This window comes from Dioscorea cayenensis, chromosome 12 (assembly GCF_009730915.1).
Source record: "Dioscorea cayenensis subsp. rotundata cultivar TDr96_F1 chromosome 12, TDr96_F1_v2_PseudoChromosome.rev07_lg8_w22 25.fasta, whole genome shotgun sequence".
Lineage (NCBI taxonomy): Eukaryota > Viridiplantae > Streptophyta > Magnoliopsida > Dioscoreales > Dioscoreaceae > Dioscorea > Dioscorea cayenensis.
The window spans coordinates 13,289,198-13,308,117 of NC_052482.1; positions in this window are offsets into that span (position 1 = coordinate 13,289,198).

Consider the following 18,920-nt stretch of genomic DNA (forward strand, 5'->3'; position numbering starts at 1 on the left):
CTTATTTTCTCATTGCTGAATTCAACACTCGAACCACGCTCTAGGAAATTACTTCAAGCCGTACAAAGTTCATTGTAGTTTGCATACAATCTTATCTTTAGAGTTTGCTATATATCCTGGGGGAACATCCATATAGGTTTCTTCTTCAAGATCTCCATGAAGAAACGCGTTTTTTACATCAAACTAGTGTAATGGCCAATCAAGATTCATTGCAACAGATAGTCGGACTCTAACAATATTCAACTTGGCCATGGTGAGAATGTCTCTTGGTAGTCTATTCCATAGGGGTTGTGTATAACCTTTTTGCTACCAGCCTTGCTTTTGTAACTAACCCATCGGCTTTTAAACTTGATGGAGAATACCCACTCTCACACCTCTACGCTCTTTTCTCGTAGGGGAACAAGATTCCATGTCCCATTTTTAGTAATGCCTCCATTTCTTCCTTCATAGCTTTGATCCACTTAGGGTCTTCCAGAGCCTTGTCAACACTTATCGAAATATGATATGAGAAGAGTTCATTCACAAAGTTCTTGAGGGGTTCTGACAATCCCTTTGTAGAATTTATAGAAACATAATTAGCAATTGGATATCTCAATATATGGTCCTCAAATTCAGGGGAATATCTATTTGGTGGTTTGCCTTGATTGTGCCTGAAAGGTAACTCATAGCTAACAGGACCATTAGAAATGTGAGGTGTGATGTGGGATCTTAACTCAAAGATATTCTCAGAAGATGGGTCATTGGATACTAAGAAGTGGGGGGTATTGCTATGTCAGCTTCTGGAGATGTCGGCTATGGATTAGGTGTCATATCAGTGTCCTTGAACCAGTCAAATGTTAACCAATTCATCTTTTCTACTGGTATCTCCCCCTGAAGAGAAGAATTAGATGCAACAGGAGAGTTGAAAGTGTCGGATTCAAGGAACATGGCATCCATAGTTACATAGGTGTATTGAGTAGTTGGGTCATAACAACAAGACCCTTTTTTATGTATGGCATAGCCCAAAACAAGTGTCAGATTCAAGGCCTGGAGGTGAACAACATTCATTCGTTGGTTCTTGTGAAAGTGAACAAATGCAACACAACCAATGACACGAGGCAGAAGCATCAGGATATGGGTAATAAAACATAGGTTGACAAGGCCTGGAGTGGAGTCTTGAACTTAAGGACTTTAGATGGTATGCGTTAATGAGATGAATAGTCATGGGCAACCACATCACCCCAAAGAAGGCTAGGTACATGAGTTCCAAGTAACAACGCATGAGCAACTTCAAAGATGTGGCGATTCTTGCACTCAGTAATACCATTTTGTTACGGAGTCTGGGAGTATGGGGTCTCATGAATAAGTCCATGATGTTGGAAATAATCATGGAACTGTTGATTCACATATTCCTAACCATTATCCGAGTGGAATGTTTAGAGTTTCGCCAAGAACTGGGTTTGAATCATTGTATGAAATGATTGAAAGACATTAAAACCTCATGTTTATGTCACAACAACAAATCCAAGTCGTATGTAGATGCAAGTAATCAACAAATATTAGAAACCAGCGGAAACCAGACAGAGTGGGTTTGGGGGAAGAACCCCAAACATCCGAGTGAATCAAGGCAAAAGGAACATCACTCTTAGTTATACTCAATGGGTAAGGAACCCGATGAATTTTAGCTAGAGTACAAGTCTTACATTCAAAATCCAAAGGTGGCATACCCATAAATAAATCAGGAAACACATGTTGTAGATAAGCGAATGATAAATGGCCTAACCAATGGTGTCAAAGTAAAATCTATTCCACTTTGAGGTTGCGTGGGCAATGCATGTGGTGTGCACGGCCAACAATGAAATCTTCCATATATTAGAGCCCCCTTTTTCAATACCACGCCCAATGATCTCCTTAGTGAGAATATCCTGAAGAAGACAAAAACTAGGATAAATTAGAGGGCCACAATTCAAGTCTTTAGTAACTTGACTCACAGATAGTAACTTGTGACAAAGAGAAGGCACAAGTAAAGTATTAGACAATGGTAGGGCTGGGAACAACATCACAATCACACCCCTTATAACCGAAGAGATGCCTCCATTAGTATTGGCAATGCTAGTTTGCCCGAGGAGGGGAGTATTGAGAAAAATCAGTGGTGTCAAATGTCATATGATCTGTTGCTCTGGAATTAAGTACACACGCACTACAGCCAGCTTCCCGATTAGAAACAAAGAAGCATTAGCTTGATCAATGTTGGAGCTATTGGCGAGAATAAAAGAAAGATGTGGTGTTGTAGCAGCCACTACAGCCTTGCCGACACTTGCATCAATCCCAACTCCACTCCGTTTCTAATTCTGTAGTTCGTGCCACCAATTAGGATACCCATAAAGCTTGAAACAGGTCTCACGGATAAGCTATGTACCCCCATAGTGAGAGAATTTAGAGTTACTAGAGTAAGCACAGGACTTAGAGGTAGAAACGAATTTGCCACCATGTAAAGAGAGAGATGATGAGCCATGTGGGAGACTCTTAGACGCCAGACCTGCTCCTAGTATAGCATCAAGGCTACTCATAGTCATCACTGCTTGACGAAGAACTTTCCTCTGAACATGTACATAAGCTTGATCCACTGTTGGGAAGGGCTTTAGCTTCAGAACATCACTTCTGATGTGGTCCATGCAGTCATCTAGACCATCCAAGAATGCATAGACCCGATCTTCTTGAATAATGAGGGAGTTGTAATGCTGAATATCAGTTGGGCATTCCATCGGGTTGGGCCGACGAAAGTTGATTTCACGCCAAAGACCTTGGAGGTTGGTGTAGAACTTTTCAAGAGAGCCGCCAGCCTGTTTAAGGTAGGTCAAGCGTCACCGGAGGTCATACACATGGGAGGTGTCGCTTCCATCAAAATAGGTAGTAGCAATTGCATCCCACACCTGCTTAGCTGTGAGGAAGCAGATAAAATTACCGATAAGAGAGAAGTCCATGGAATTAATCAACCAGCCTTTAAAAATAGTGTTGTCTGTGCGCCATCATCGAAAAGAAGGATCTGTTGGAGGAGTTTGAAAGAGATCATCGTTGATGTATCCCAGTTTGTCTTTGTATGAGATATACATCTCGATCACCTGGGACCAAAGGGCATAGTTGGTGCCATCCAACTTGATGCCAACCAATGTAGGCATTTTCGCAGGTTTGGGTTAGAATTAAAGTTTTGTCGTGAACTTCAATCATTGTCATGGTCAACTCAGCGAGGATGGAGGACGGTGAAGATTCGACCCATAGAGTCCGGATTGGCCATGAAGGGGTGGCTAGGTGGATTAGAAAGTAGATAGGGAGGATCACTGGCTCTGATGCCATGTAAGAAAGTATAGAAGTAGAAGATCTCTTCTTTCTTATTCTTCTCTTTACAAGAATACATTCGTATATATAAAAGAATGTAAAAATCTAAATATGGCTACATGTATCATGCCTCAATCAATCAATTAAATTGATGGAGTATATCCAAAAAAATACTTTCTCCACTAATCCCTGGAGGACAACTCACTCAACACATCTCTGCTTTACTCCCTTGACGGATATGTTACCTAAAGGCTTCTTTTCTCCGGGTCAATCGATGCCACCATGACTTCCAAAAAGCTAAAGGAAAATCATGGCTTGCACACTCGTGTTATAATTGCACAAACTTCAATCAACCATTTGAAATTCAAACTGATGTATCAGGATTAGGAGTAGGTACGATGTTAACACAGGCTAGACACCCTCTTGCGTATTTTAGTAAACAATTAAGTCTATGACTGCGCTCATCATCAACCTATGCTCTCGAGATGTTCACAATTATCGAGTTGTGTGCATGTGGCGCCAATATCGGCTTGATCGATGTTTCACCATCGTCACTAGCCATCAAAGTCTACGCTCCTTGTCGCATCGCGACCATACAAACATTGAAACAACAAAAATAGCTCATATCATGATGGGTTATGACTTTGACATTATACACAAACCAAGAGTTCTTAACAGGCCTGCAGATGCTTTGTCTCGGCATGCTACACCTTTCCTTCAATGCCCTATTCATAGTATCAAGACTGGTGTTAGCATTATAGGAAGCCCTCCACAATGCCATACAAATTGCATCCAAAAGTCGGCGTCCTCCGATAGCAAGGTGCATAATAATCCCGACGACCACCCTAACTATACTATAAAAGATGGTAACTTATTGCTTCACAATCGCATCTATATTCCTGCTGAATTATCACTCCAATCGTTGCTTCTAGCCAGGTCACATAACTCTCCCATTGGAGGGCATGCTGAAATTGAGGGGACTTTTGTACGGCTCTCACACACTTTCTATTGGCTGGAGCTACAACGATCCGTCCATGAGTTTGTCTGATGCTATATGCCAAACCACCAATCCTTCAACATTTCCCCACAAGGCCTACTCTTTCACTTACCGATCCCAGGAAAGATATGGAATTCTTTGTCTATGGATTTCATCACTCATTTACCTCCATCCTTTGGTAAGATGACTGTCCTGGTGGTGATAGACTATCTTTCTAAAAGTGCTCACTTCTTTTTAAAAGAGATACAATTCACACCACCTCAGGTGACATTTTTATTTATGACATCATGCGACTTCATGGATTCCCCTCCATGATCATCTCTGACCGAGATCCACTCTTTATGAGTGCATTTTGGAAGGAATTGTTCTGACTACAGGGGACAACCTTGGTTACAAATGGCACCTATCACTCACAAACCAACGGACAAACGAAGGTCCTTATCCATTGCTCGCAAGATGACCTTTGGTGCTTTATTGCAGACCAGCCCTGTTGATGGCTACAGTATTTAACATGGGTTGAATGGCACTACAACACTAGTTGGCATTCATCGATACAAAAAACACCGTATGAAGCTGTGTACGAACAACCACCTCCATCTCTGGTTGACTACTTAAATAGAACTTCACATGTGGTCTCGGTCGATTAACTCCTTACTACTAGCACCATTATCCTACAAACCATCCGTACTAACTTACAAAAGGCTCAAGAACGTATGCACACCAAAGTGGATAAAGGGTGTCGAGACATCACCTTTGCAATTGGTGATTGGGTGTTCCTTCGCCTACAGCCTTATCGGCGAACCTCCCTAGCACATCAGCAACACATCAACTCTCTTGGCATTTCTATGGACCTTTTAAAATTCTTGATTGAATTGGTTATGCTGCATATAAGTTGGATTTACCACCAACTGCACTATAGCACAATGTTTTTCACGTGAAACATTGCCATGGGGACCTAGTTACATAGGCTACTCCATTGCACAGTCTAATCATGCGCCCTACATATGTTCTCAGCTCCAGCCAAGTTCTGGTTAAAGATAGTCCTATCTCTCAATTGTTATTCCACTAGGAGACTCAACTAGCTGCTAATGCCACTTGGGAAAATCTCTAAGAATTTCGCCATGACTATCCTAAATTTAACCTTGAGGATAAGGTTCTTGTGGGGAAGAAGACCATTAGTGCAGGACAAGACTCCTTTGTTCATCGCAGAAGATGCTGAAACAAAGGAAGTATGGGTGCTGGCAAATATGAAGACTTTGTGATCATGTAATTATGATGGTTTAATCAGCTCTTGTAGAAGTTTAATTACTAGGTTAATTACTAGTTATGTTTATGTTTAAGAAACATGATGTAATTAGAGATATGGTGGTACTATGGTAGTATCTTTAGGTTGTGGGGAATGAGTGCGCCCCTGTGATGTTTGTTAATATTAGTCTAAGAATGTTACATGGATGATATTAAATAGAGAAGATGACAAAGGGGAGTCCATTGGATCCTCTTATAATTTCTCCTATCTCTTTCTCATTTTCCTTTTCTTCCTCACTCTCTCTTCCTTCTTGTCTCCAGTTCCTCTTCATCAACCTCTTCTCAATAGAACTTGTATCAGCATGACGACATCTATATAAGCAAGGGAGGCAAAGACGAAGGGGTAATTGATCAGGCATTGGAGGATGGGGCAGAAGAGGTAAAGGCGGTGGCGGTGGTGGCGGTGGTAGTGAGGATAGGGGAGGAGATGGTAGAATCTATGCTTTGATCTAGAAAGGGGATTTTCCCCAGTTTTTAGGGATTTGGGATTGGATGAGGAACTGATGATGATATATCTAAGGCTTTCATTTCTAAGCTTTGTTATGAGAAACAAAACAGAGAAGGAAAGAATTCTCACCAACAGTATACTGCCATCACCGTTGCCTCCAACGCTCTCTTTGCTTGCCTCTAAATTAATAGAATAGCGAATTAAAATGATGCAAAATAAAGTGTGGTGATGGTTGGGGTAAATTTTTCATGTGGTCACCGTGTTATGTCTGATTTCCATTTTGGTGATTGTGTTTCAATTTGTATCTTTTTGGTCATTAGATATTGATTTATTTTCACCAGGAGGTCACTTGGGGTTTTCCGGCCAATTTTAAATGACGTGCAGCTGTAAATGCCACGTAGCTTTATTTTAATATTTTCTCTCATCCCAACTGGAGAAAGCACATCAATCGGATGTTGACTCAGCTTACTTAATCCAGAAAATAAAGTAAGGGACGTGGCATACACAAATTTACCCATGAAAAATTGGCTAGAAAACCCAAGTGGCCTCCCCAGTTGAAAACAAATCAATATCTAATGACCAAAAAGATACAAATTGAAACACAATGACCAAAATGAAAATCAGCTATAACACGGTGACCACATGAAAAATTTACCCATCCACTCATAAACCTCATACTTGAATGCAAGGTATACACAAATAAACTGATCTTCTATTTAAAAGAAATTATGGTTTATCCACTCTTCTCAAAAAATTAAATTTAGTTAGTTTAATAATTCAACACAATATCCAATTGGTAAATATCAAGAAAAAAAAATATAAATATATATATATATATATATAATATCATAATTTTTCAAAAGCATATTTATGAAAAAACCTTTGTGAAGGTATATATATATATTATATTAGGTTATAACTATTAAAAATATACCCAAAAAAAAAAACATTAATTTTCTTCTTCTTATAAATAAAAAAATTAATATTTATATTTTTACCTGGACTAAGGGAATTGGTGAATTGACAGCTAACAACTTACTTGCTCCAACATATATCTCTTCTTCCCAAAGATTATATAGTCTTTGTGCGGTTAGTTATAATGCTAGTACATCTTGTGTTATATGTTAGTGGTGCGTAGACCTGTCCAAGGGCTGGGCTACCTGCCCAAGCCAGAAGATCCGCCCGAAAAATGGGAGGGCTTGGACACATATATAAGGCTCGATGACCGGGCCTTGGACAAGAAAAATAGCCCATTTTAAAAATGGTTGAGTCTTGGGTTTATGGTTTTAAGCCCGAGCCCGACTCGCCCCGGCCCAAATATATAATATATATATTAATTATATATATGTGTGTGTGTGTGTGTGTGTGTGTTACTAAAGAGAAGCAAGAAGAGTAATGCGATAGGTCATGTAATTGTAGTTTTAGTTATAAATATAATATAAATATATTAGATATTAATAAAATTAAATATTCATATCCTGAAAATATAAAAGCTAATGTTTCTCTCCTTTGGTTTAGAGCTAGCCGTTAGTCTCTCTTCTAAACCACAGCCATGAAGTTTTTCAAAATCCACTGAAAAGCTTCCAATCTTTACAAATCAAGAGGGTTCTTGGATCTCAACCGGAGGAAGAACTTCCTAAGGCCAGAAGAGTGTCATCGCTCATCAAAGAGCTCAATCTCTTTTCTCAAGTCAAGCTCAAATTTGAAAGTGCAAAGTAAGTTTTTCTTCTTTTGTTGTTCGATTTAAGGTTTCATAACCAACTTTAATTTAGGAATTAGAGTTCTCCAAAGATTTGCTTAATTTATTGTATTATATATTAATTTCTTTGTTCAGCCATAATAAATCTTCTCCATTTATTAGGGTTTCATATGGATTGGATTCTAATGTTAGGGTTTTTATCGTGGGTTGGGATTTTTCGATTGTGATTTTTGGAGAAAGTCTCCTCCTTTTTGAATTTTTGTGTAGCATGATTTGGTGATTTTTCTTTTCTTAAATTAACTTTTTGGAATGCTTCAAAGTGCATTCTTTGGAGGACTATTGCTTTGCCATGAAACCATCAAGCTGAAACTTTTATTTCTATAGAATGAAATTTGAAGAAACCAATGCTTGAAACTTAACGAATCGGATTAATCTCCTTGTTCGTTACATCTCAAAAGCTACACCAATCACATTCATAGTTCAAATAATGTTTATTATCTCTAATTTAATTTATTTTTATATATATTTGTATTTCATTAGTGCTTTGATATATATATATATATATACACACACACAATATACAATATATATACACACAGGTTTTTTGGGTTCTAATGCTTAAGTTCATTGTGCAACAAATTAATTTAGAAAAGTCAAATTGTGCTTTTGTATATTTTCTAGTACTCTTATTCATTTTAACACTTTATATTGTTATAGGACTTGACAATGGAAAGTTCAAATGCTCCCATAAATGTGGATGATGTGTATACTGAGTATGAAAATGCTTCCAAGCATCAAAAAGTTGCTACATCAAAGATGTGGAGTGATATGACAAAACTTGAATGCGAGGACAAAGAGCTAATAAAGGCTCAATGCAACCACTGTAAGGGCATTCTATCTACTAAATCCTCTAGTGGAATATCTCATTTGAGACGTCATTTACAAGGTTGTCTTAAAAAACATAACAAAAATATTAAACAATATACAATAGCAAGGCAGCCAACTGCAAGTGGTGGGTCACTCATCAAGAATTATAAGTATGACGAAGAAGAATGTCGTGAGAGCTATTTCAATTTTTCCTTGCATGTGGTAAGCATTCGTTTTAGAAACAGGTTGAAGAACCGGGGTTTAAATATTTGATGAGTACTGCAAGTCCCAACTATAAAAATATAAGTAGACAAACACCTACGAGGGATGTTTTACGTTATTATACAAAAGAAAGAGAGCTTGTCATAGAAGAGTTGGCTAAAGCCCCAGGTCGAATATGCCTAACTTATGATAATTGGAAATCTGAGCATACTATTGATGAATATATTTGTGTTACAGCCCATTGGATTAATAGTGACTAGAAATTACAAAAAAGAATAATCAGATTTAGAGCCTTGACCCCTCCTTATGATGGTTTAAACATCGCATATGAACTTGTTTTGTGCTTAGCTCAATGGAAAATAGGCAAGAAAATTTTCAACATTACTTTGGATAATGCTTTTTATAATGATCTCATGGTTTATTCTATTAAAAGTCATTTTCGGGCTAACATGGCACTTTTATGTGATGGGGCTTTTTTCCAAATCAGATGTTGCGGATGTACATATTGTGAATCTCATTGTTCAAGCTGGTTTGAAACTGATTGATGTTGTTGTTAATAAAATTCATGATGGGATAAAGTACATAAAAAGCTGGTCCTCACATGAAAAGATTTTATGAAACGGCTGAAAAATTTTTCACTTGAATGGAACTAAAAAATTGCATCATGATGTGTGTGTCGGGTTGAACTCTACATATTTAATGCTTGAATCGCTATTTATTACAAAGATGTGTTAGATTTTTGGGGGCAGTGAGATAAAGATTTTCATTGTTTTACACTTTTTGGTGAAGAGTGGGGATCTGTTTTTGATTTTTTTGCAAGTTTTATATGATGTGGCTTGTATGTTCTCTGATTCGAAATATCCCACTTCAAATATCTATTTTTAGAAGTGTTGGAAAAATCCACAATGTATTGATAGACACCTATTAAAGGTCCGCATTCATTCTTGAGCCCTATGGTTAAGGAGATGCAAGAGAAATTCAACAAATCTTTGGGCGAGAATATAGTGTGGTATTGTCTTGTGCAGCTATTTTAGATCCTTGTTACAAGTTGAAGTATGTGGACTATTGTTATACAAAACTCTATGACAGTCATGCATCAGAATTTGTGCAAACTATTCTTAATACACTTAGAACCTTATTTGATGAATACTTAAAGAACTCCAAATTCAATTCTTCATCTTTAGATTGGAAGTTCAAGTGTTACGTGAGCTGAGTTTTCTTTGAATTCGACTTCGAATTCTAATATTGCTAGGGTTGAATTTGATAGTTGTGATGAGGTGAAGATTACAAAAGAGTATTTGAGCAAATCTACATCAGAAATTGAAATTTCACAATTGAATCTTTACTTGGAGGAAAAAGCACTTGAGTTGAACACTGATATTGATATCTTGGACTATTGGAGTGGAAGCTCAATGAGATATCCTTAACTTTCACTATTGGCCCGTGATCTTTTGGCAATTCCTATATCTACCATGGCATCATAGTCGGTGTTTAGTATTGGAAAGAAAGTCATCAACTATATGAGGAGTTCACTTAAACCAAAAACTGTTCAAGCTGTTGTTTGTTTGGATGATTGGATGAGCGCTAGAGGTTTTTCAGCAGGTTAATCTTTTGATTTTTTTTCCATGTACTGATATGTTATTTTTACTTATTGATTCCTTAGTTTGTTATTTTACAATTATATTAGGATTTGAAGATGAAGCATATGACTCTAGTGATAATGAAAATGATGAGGAAAATGAAGCCGTTGCAATGATTTCATAGGTAAAATAGCTTTGTGATGTATTTGAAGTTTAGTTTGATTTATTTAATTTTGAAGTACATTGAATGATGTAAAAAGCTCATGGTTTCTTTCTTTCTTGATTTTTTCAGATATGTGTATCATGCATTGCTATCATTGTTCCATTATTTTTTCCTTAATTTGATTGTTCTCTTAATATTGAAATGTTTGGATGATCGTTTTTTTGTCATATAATCCACTTTATGTGAAGATAAAAAAAACAAAAACAAAAAAAAAAAAGAAGAAGAAGAGAAAAAGTTAGTGACTTTCTCAGATTGGATAAGTTGGATAACCTGACTTTCTCAGTTGATACTTGTTTCTTTTTCCTCTTATTGATCAATTTGTTTCTCTTTGCTCTATTTGATTAATCTGATGTTGGTTATTATTTGTCTTGCAAGTAATGTTTTTCTGCAACAAATTTTGGGAAGAAACAAGTATCAACTTCTAATCTCATATGGATGCCAATAAGAATATATATTAGTTACATTTGGCTTTTTGATACCCAGTTTTTGTGCAATGTTTGTTATTTAAAGTCTGGATAATATTATCTCATATGATAATGGTTTTGCTATTTAAGTTGAATGATGTAGATATATGTATGATACTGGTAAGTTTGTAAATGTTTGTTGATGTTGTTCCATATGTAATGTTCTGCAAGGATAATTTTTTTTAGTTCCCAAATATGTGATAATGGTTTTTATATATGTATAATTATATATTTAAATCTACATATGAATAATTTTTGGCAGTGTAATGCGTTATAGAATAATGTCTCAGGCATTGAACATTTAATAATTAATTTATTATTTGTTTAAAAAATTTATTTGGGCGGGCTTTGGGTGGGCCTTGGTTTAAGGCTACAAAATCTGGGCGGGTTCTGGCAAAATATAAGGCCCATATTATCGGGCTGGACCGGGTTTGGGTGAGTTTAAATTTTATAATTACCAGTCTCAGCCTGACCCGAACCCGACCCGTCTCGACCCATAGACAGGTCTAGACTAGTGTGCAAAATAACTGAGCAAATCCCACGCCTTCTTTATTATCTTCTAATCTATATCTCTATCTGAGAGTGCCAATTATAAAATGAATATGCTGATAGGCATGTGGAAAAATAAATCTTCTCAAAACTGATACTTAAAAAAATATTAAATCAATATTACACAAATCAAATTCCAACTCTAGTAATAAATATATGGTTTTTATCCACAAAAAAGATGAAAAATATTTTATAAATAATTCATTTCAAAAAAATAAAAATCAATAAACCATGTGCATTAGATGAACTGAAACTAAAAAGAGATACAAAACATTCAAAAAAAGAAAAAGAAACAAAAGCAATATTAAAAAAAAGGCCTAAATACAAGGTACAAGATACAAGGACAAGACAACCATGGGAAGTGAGGTTCCAAAATATCCCCGAGTGGCATTGAATTTTTTTTTATTGAGATAATCAAAGCTAAAGAAACAATTTAATATAAATATAGTGGCTATGGCTATTATTAAAACAATTTTTATTTTAATCAAACTCAAAGGTTCAGAAAATAGCAAAAACAACCAAGTCTTAACTCAACCACATTGATTTCTCTGTAGGGATGGCAATTTGTACCCTACTTGACGGGTAAGGGTATTATCCGTAATTTTTTGAGTGGGTACGGATCGAGTAAGGGTATGCCCCTACCCTACCTGTACCCTTACTCTTACCCATTAAAAAGGGTAAAGGTAAAACCCGTACCCATACCCTTACCCTTACCCTCATATATATATATATATATATAATTTTTTATTAAGATAAATATTTACCCATAATTTACCCAAGATTTATTTTTATTGTGATTAATTTGAAAATAATACTTTAAATTTTTCAGCTAATATATTATTTTAAATTTTTATTTAATTTATATATATATATATATTTGATAAAAGCATAATATTATCAAAATTGGATTTTGGATACATATTAAGAATCATAATTAACTTAAAAAATCAAACATTATAAAATAAATATAAAAAATAATTTATAATAATTTATTTTATAAAATATAAGAACATCCTGAAAAATAAGATACTAATAAAAAATCAATTGAATATAACATATGAGAATTACTTATAATGTTTTTTATATTCAAAATCTCACTAGATATTTATAAAATTTGGAACTATATAAAATATAAATAATAGATATATGAAATAATTAAAAACAAAAACCAAGATAGTTAAACATAAACAAAAAAAATAGATAGAGTTACCATTGACACCAATGAAAATCAATAAACTTGTTATTTTATATAAATTAATTTGTTACATATAATTTTTATGTGATTATATAAGTCAAGATAAACAAATATATATCAACTTGCAATTTTGAATTTATGGACATGTGTTTAAAGATTGTATTGTAATGTATTATTATTATTATTATTATTATTATTATTATTATTATTATTATTATTATTATTTATACTTACATTTATATTTAATTTGATAATTTGAATAACGGGTAAGCGGGTACCCTGCGGGTGTACTTGTACCCTGCGGGTAAGGGTAAGAGTATGATTTTTTTTTTATCCTAGAGGATACGGGTAAGGGTACAGGTATGGGGTAGGGCTTACGGATACGGGTAAAAGTTTTGACATACCCTATCCATACCCTACCCATTGCCATCCCTACTTCTCGCGATATATATATATATATATATATATAATAGACTAGAGCAAATGCTAAGTGGGGATCCAGCTCTCAAGTAATATGTGACTCATATATAGATTGAGAAATTCATAATTTTTATTAGTATGAAAAATTTATTACATATTTAATAAGTTATTTTTTTATTATTTCTATATTAAAAATATAACTATTAAAAAAATATAAGAAAAATTCATTGATTCTCTTATGATAAAATAAAAAAATTAATATAATTACACGTTTTTATTATTATATGGACAAAGAGGTTTGGTGAATTGGCATTTACCAATTATTAGTTCTTACATGTATGAATAACTATCTCAATGGGTCTTCTCAAAGAATGTGATTTTTAGGTGGCAAGTATAAGAGGATTTGGTCCACACACCAAAAAACCTGTATAATCAAAGATAGAACTAAGGAGGGTCATGGAGTAAATTTTTTTAGTGGGTACCGAACTTTTGTCATGTTTTTCAGTTTGAGAACTAACTTTCAATTTGTATCAAAATGAATACAAAGTTTTAATTATGTTTCTCCGGTGCGGCAATTGGGAGATTATGGTCACAATCCAGTTGATGTGGATACCGAAATGTAGCGTAGATGCCGGGGAACTCCGTCAGCGACTTGCCACCTCAGCGACTTATCACTACCCTCTTCTTTCCCTCTTTCTTCCTCCTTTTCTTCACCTCTTTCTTTTCCCAACCATATGGTGAACTTTTTATAAGGTTTTTTAAGTGAATTAATGGTGGATGTGAGTGAAATCGATGGTGTTGTTTTGTAGCCGAAGTGGAGGATAGGGTGGGGAAGTGGCAACACCCGTTCTTTACGTTGCAGGATGAAATCGATGTTGTTCTTCACATTCTTTGGAAGAAGCGGCGCCTCACCCTCGAATAGATCTCCTATCTTGTCTAAATCTCGCCATTAAGTATTCCAATTTGCGAGGGCTTTATTTTTTTTTTAAAAAAAATCCATTATGGTTCTCTTTCAGATTCTCTGAGTGATGGTGATGGGAAAGCTTTGACCTTTTTTTTGGTTAAAAAATTGGTAATGATTGGGTGAACAAAGATTGTAGTTTATATGTTTGATGAAATGCCGCTTGAGCTGACTGGAGTGGTTTTTGTTTGTGATTTTTCAGAGATGCGGTTGCTAGAAAGGAGCTTTGAGGAGGAGAACAAGTTAGACCTCAAGAGGAAGACGGAGCTTGCGCGATAGCTTAGGCTATAGCTACGACAAGTGGTCGTGTGGTTCCAGAACAAGCGACCTGTTAGTGCTCTCAGTGGTGGTCTAGAGAGGCATGGTGCATAGGGGCTCAGCCCGATGGTCGGGAGGGAAGTGGTGAAGAAAAGGGGGAGAAGGAGGGAAAGAAGAGGGTGGTGATGTGGCAACCATGTGAAGGAAAAAAAGCAACCATATATAAATCACTGAGGTGGCAAGCTGCTAACGGAGTTCCTGGACAACCACGTCACATTTTTGGCGTCCACATCACTGGATTGTGATCGGAATCCCCCAATTTCCCTGGTGAAGAAACAAAATTAAAACTTTGTGCTCATTTTGATAGAAATTGAAAGTCAGTGCTCAAATTGAAAACATGGCAAAATTCGGTACCCACTCAAAAAATTTACTTGAGGGTCATGGCACCCCTTTCTTCTTTTCTCACTATTTTTTTTGAAAATATTATTTTTCCTACAAATTGATGCATATAATCTAGGAGAAATTATACTTTTACAAGAAAATTGTAAAAGTTTAATGTTTGGCTCTTTGATATTTACGAATTGATTTATATAGTATAATTTTTTTTGTAAAAATCTATTGTTTGACCAATTTTTTTTTACTAATTAGTAAATATAGCCTAAAAAAATTTATAGTTTTAGAAGAAAAAAATCTTTACAAAATTTTATTTTATTTTTTCCCTTAACATTTTATAAATTAGGTTATATGATAACAATTTTTTTTACAAAAAATTTATTGTTCGGCCCTTTTTTATATAAATTATATATAGTATAAAAAGTTCTAGGAAAATATTTATAAGAAATTCGGCTCTATCTGTGTTCAATAATAAGTCTAAAAATCTTCCATCACGCAGTTTCTGCGGGACTAAACATAGTTGTGGCACTATGACAGATTCCCTTGACATAGTCTCCTATGCCCACATCTAGGGTCACAATGGCTAGACCCACCTCAAGAACTAGTTCATGAGCACTGCCTTGCAGGGAACCCTGAGCCCACACCTCTAGGTTGCGGGGCTTGCTTTGATACAACTTGTAAGAGGATTGTGCCCATACACTAAGGTACCGTTTGGATGATGGAATGGGGAATGAAAACTTTAGAGAGGGGGATGTGAATGAAAACTTTGGAGAGGGGGATGGGAATGAAAACTTTGTTTGGTTGAGAGAGTAATTCATTGGGAATGAGAAAAGTATATAAGTAATTTATTAGAAATAAAAATAAAAAAAGAAAGATAGTGTATAATTACATTTTGTGCCCTTAATATAAACAAATAATACTAAATAATATAGTGAGTTTTTTTCTTTAATAATAAATAGTTTTTTTATTTTATAACAATATTTTTGTATTATTCATATTAATTATTATAGTTAACTAATTAAAATCAATCAATTATTTTAGTTATAAAAATATTTAATTATGTTTAAATGTTTAATTAGTTTTTCTCACTTTTATGATTTAATTATTATAATTAACGGTTAATTAATAAATTTTTCTTTAATTATAAATATTTTTAAATATCATTTATTAATTTTAATATTTAAATTCAATATTTAAATAACATATCTTCATTTAATAATTATTGGAATTAATTATACTAATTCCTAATTAAATTAATATTTTTTTAATACAAATAATTTGGATTAGGGTAAAAATAAAAAATTTTCCGTGAAAAAAATACCCATTACCCCCAAATATTTATTTATTTAATATAGAATTATTATCTAATTATTATAAATTAATTATTTTTAATATTAATATTATATATATATATATATATACATTGGGAGAGGGTAAAAATTGACATTTCATGTCCATTACCCTCTCCCTTCCCCTCATTCCCCCCAAAATTGGGGGGAATGATGATCACCCTCCATGGGGTGATAACATCACCCCATGGAGGGTAATCAAAAATCCAATGCACACCCAAACATGGGTGTGCATTGGGATAATAATCATCCCCTCTGGGGGATGATTACCTCATCCGAACATATTGTAAAAAGGCGCCACGATGAAGAGTGTGTACAACCTCTTATAAACCCAAAAGATCTCGTAGCACATAACTAATGTAGGGTTAAACTTGGTTGTGGCACTTTTGATAGTCGGTAATATGTTAGTACATTTTATTATAATATCTAGTGAAAAATCCTAGCGATAAAAAGACAACCCCTCAAGAAATAATTGAGAGAGTTTGACTCCCACCAATGTTTTTAAAACCGGGACCGGGATAGTGAACCGATCTCGTATTTTGGGTCACGGTCGGTCGGTTCGACTCGGGATGACCCGTTTTAGCTCGAACTAGGATGATGTCATAAATAAATAATTATCTTAAATATTATATCTATATATATATTATATACATATAATAACAAATTTTATTATATTTTTAATCATAATTATCTTAAATATTTATTTTAATATCATTATGATTTTATCATCAAAATGGTTGAAAATTCAAATAATTAATCTAGATAAAGCAACAAATACAACTCCCTAAACCTTTTATTTCTTAACCTATTAATCATAAATGGATGATGATAACTACATAAATTAAACCACTAATTAAATTACTAATTATGTAAGGATGAGACAAGGCATGAAAAAAAAACTTCAAAACAAAACTAGAACTAAGTATGATTAATTTAATTCTCATTTTTGATTATCATTACCATTAAAATAAAAGTATAAAATAAAATAAGTCCTAAATGATCTATACCTCTTAAACAATTTACAAGTTTCTTTTTTTTGTTTATTTTCTCATACCTCTAAACTCCAAAGTTCCAAAAATCCAAACAATATTTTTGACAAATCAAGACTCAAAGAGCATCATGAAATCAAAAAGAAAAAAAGAGCCAATTCATGCCCTAAGTCATTTCTTACAAAAACAACAAAAAATAAAAAAAACAAAAAAAAATTTAAAAAAAATTGAAAACCGGGTTCCATCCGGTTTTGGTCCGACCGGCCGGTTCACCGGGTTTGGCCGGGTTTGACCGGTTCAAAATTTGGTCAACATTAATTCTAAAATCGGACCGGGCTATGGGCCGGTTCCTGGTTTTTCTTGTCCGACCAGCCGGTCCGGTCCGGTTTTCAAAACATTGACTCCCACATTAAAGGATTAATAGATATTCACAAAATAGATTGAAGCATGCCAAGCCCCCTATTTCGCAAATAATACGACTACTGAATCTTTCTAGTGTATATTTATCTCTATATATAAATTAATAATTTTTTTTTTATTTTTTTAGTCAAAGGCAACAAAGACCTGTTTTTATTTCTATCACGTGTAAGTTGTTGTCTTGAATGCGCCTATCAAGGGGCATACACTGGTGAGTTATTCCATCGAACGTGCTCTCACCTCGTGGGAGGTGCAACATCACCAGTGAGTTAATTTCTTCAACGAGGATTCAAACTCTCACCACCCACATGCCCATATTATTTGTTTGTAATAATAATAATAATAATAATAATAATAATAATAATAATAATAATAGTGTGAACAGGATGTTGGTCTGTACATGGTTTGTGTTCCGTTATTTAAATGGGTTTATCTTTGGATAAACATACTTTTGGATGAGGTTGTGAAAGACTTTCACGTATTTTATTAGCATAAATGAAAATATGAAATGTATACCTATTGATGCTTTGTTAGTTGTTCTACTATAATTAATAAAAATAATTATGTTTATAAAAATGACCTTTTCACTGTGATTAATTAATTGATTATAATATTTATTTTTAAAACTTTTTGTACTTTTTTTTAAAAGATTATATTTTTTTAATTAATTATAATAAATTATTTTTTAAATAATTATGGGATGACGGTTTTCCATGAATTTCTTGTCACGTCATTTGTCCTATTTCATTGTGAATGAAGAAATCCCCAATCCAACCCTCATCCAACAACCAAATGTTGCCATGATGTGCAATATCTCATTTACAATTTAAAAAAAAAAATTATATACATTAAAGAAAAAATTATAGAAAATACAGAGGAAGCGAAACAAATAACATAACAGCCACTAATAATGAAAATACTCTCATCTGCAATTTAATATGATTAATATATATATATATATATATAATTTGAAATCATCAAAGGAACATATAGCTTGATTATCCATGACATTAATTATGAAGGATTTCGAAAAGTTGTATAATGAGATAGAGTAATCTCAATTAGGTTTTAGAGCTAAATTGAACCCGTACTTTGCTCTTTTTAGATAAAATTCGTAGTAAACTTTATAAACAATGAAGCTAATCTTTGTACATGGTTTTTAGATAAAATGAATTTGTGTCATTTATGAATACTTTTATAAATTTTATAAATAAGTTTTTACATTTGAATAACTCATTTGACTTATACAACTTATGTATTACATTTTTG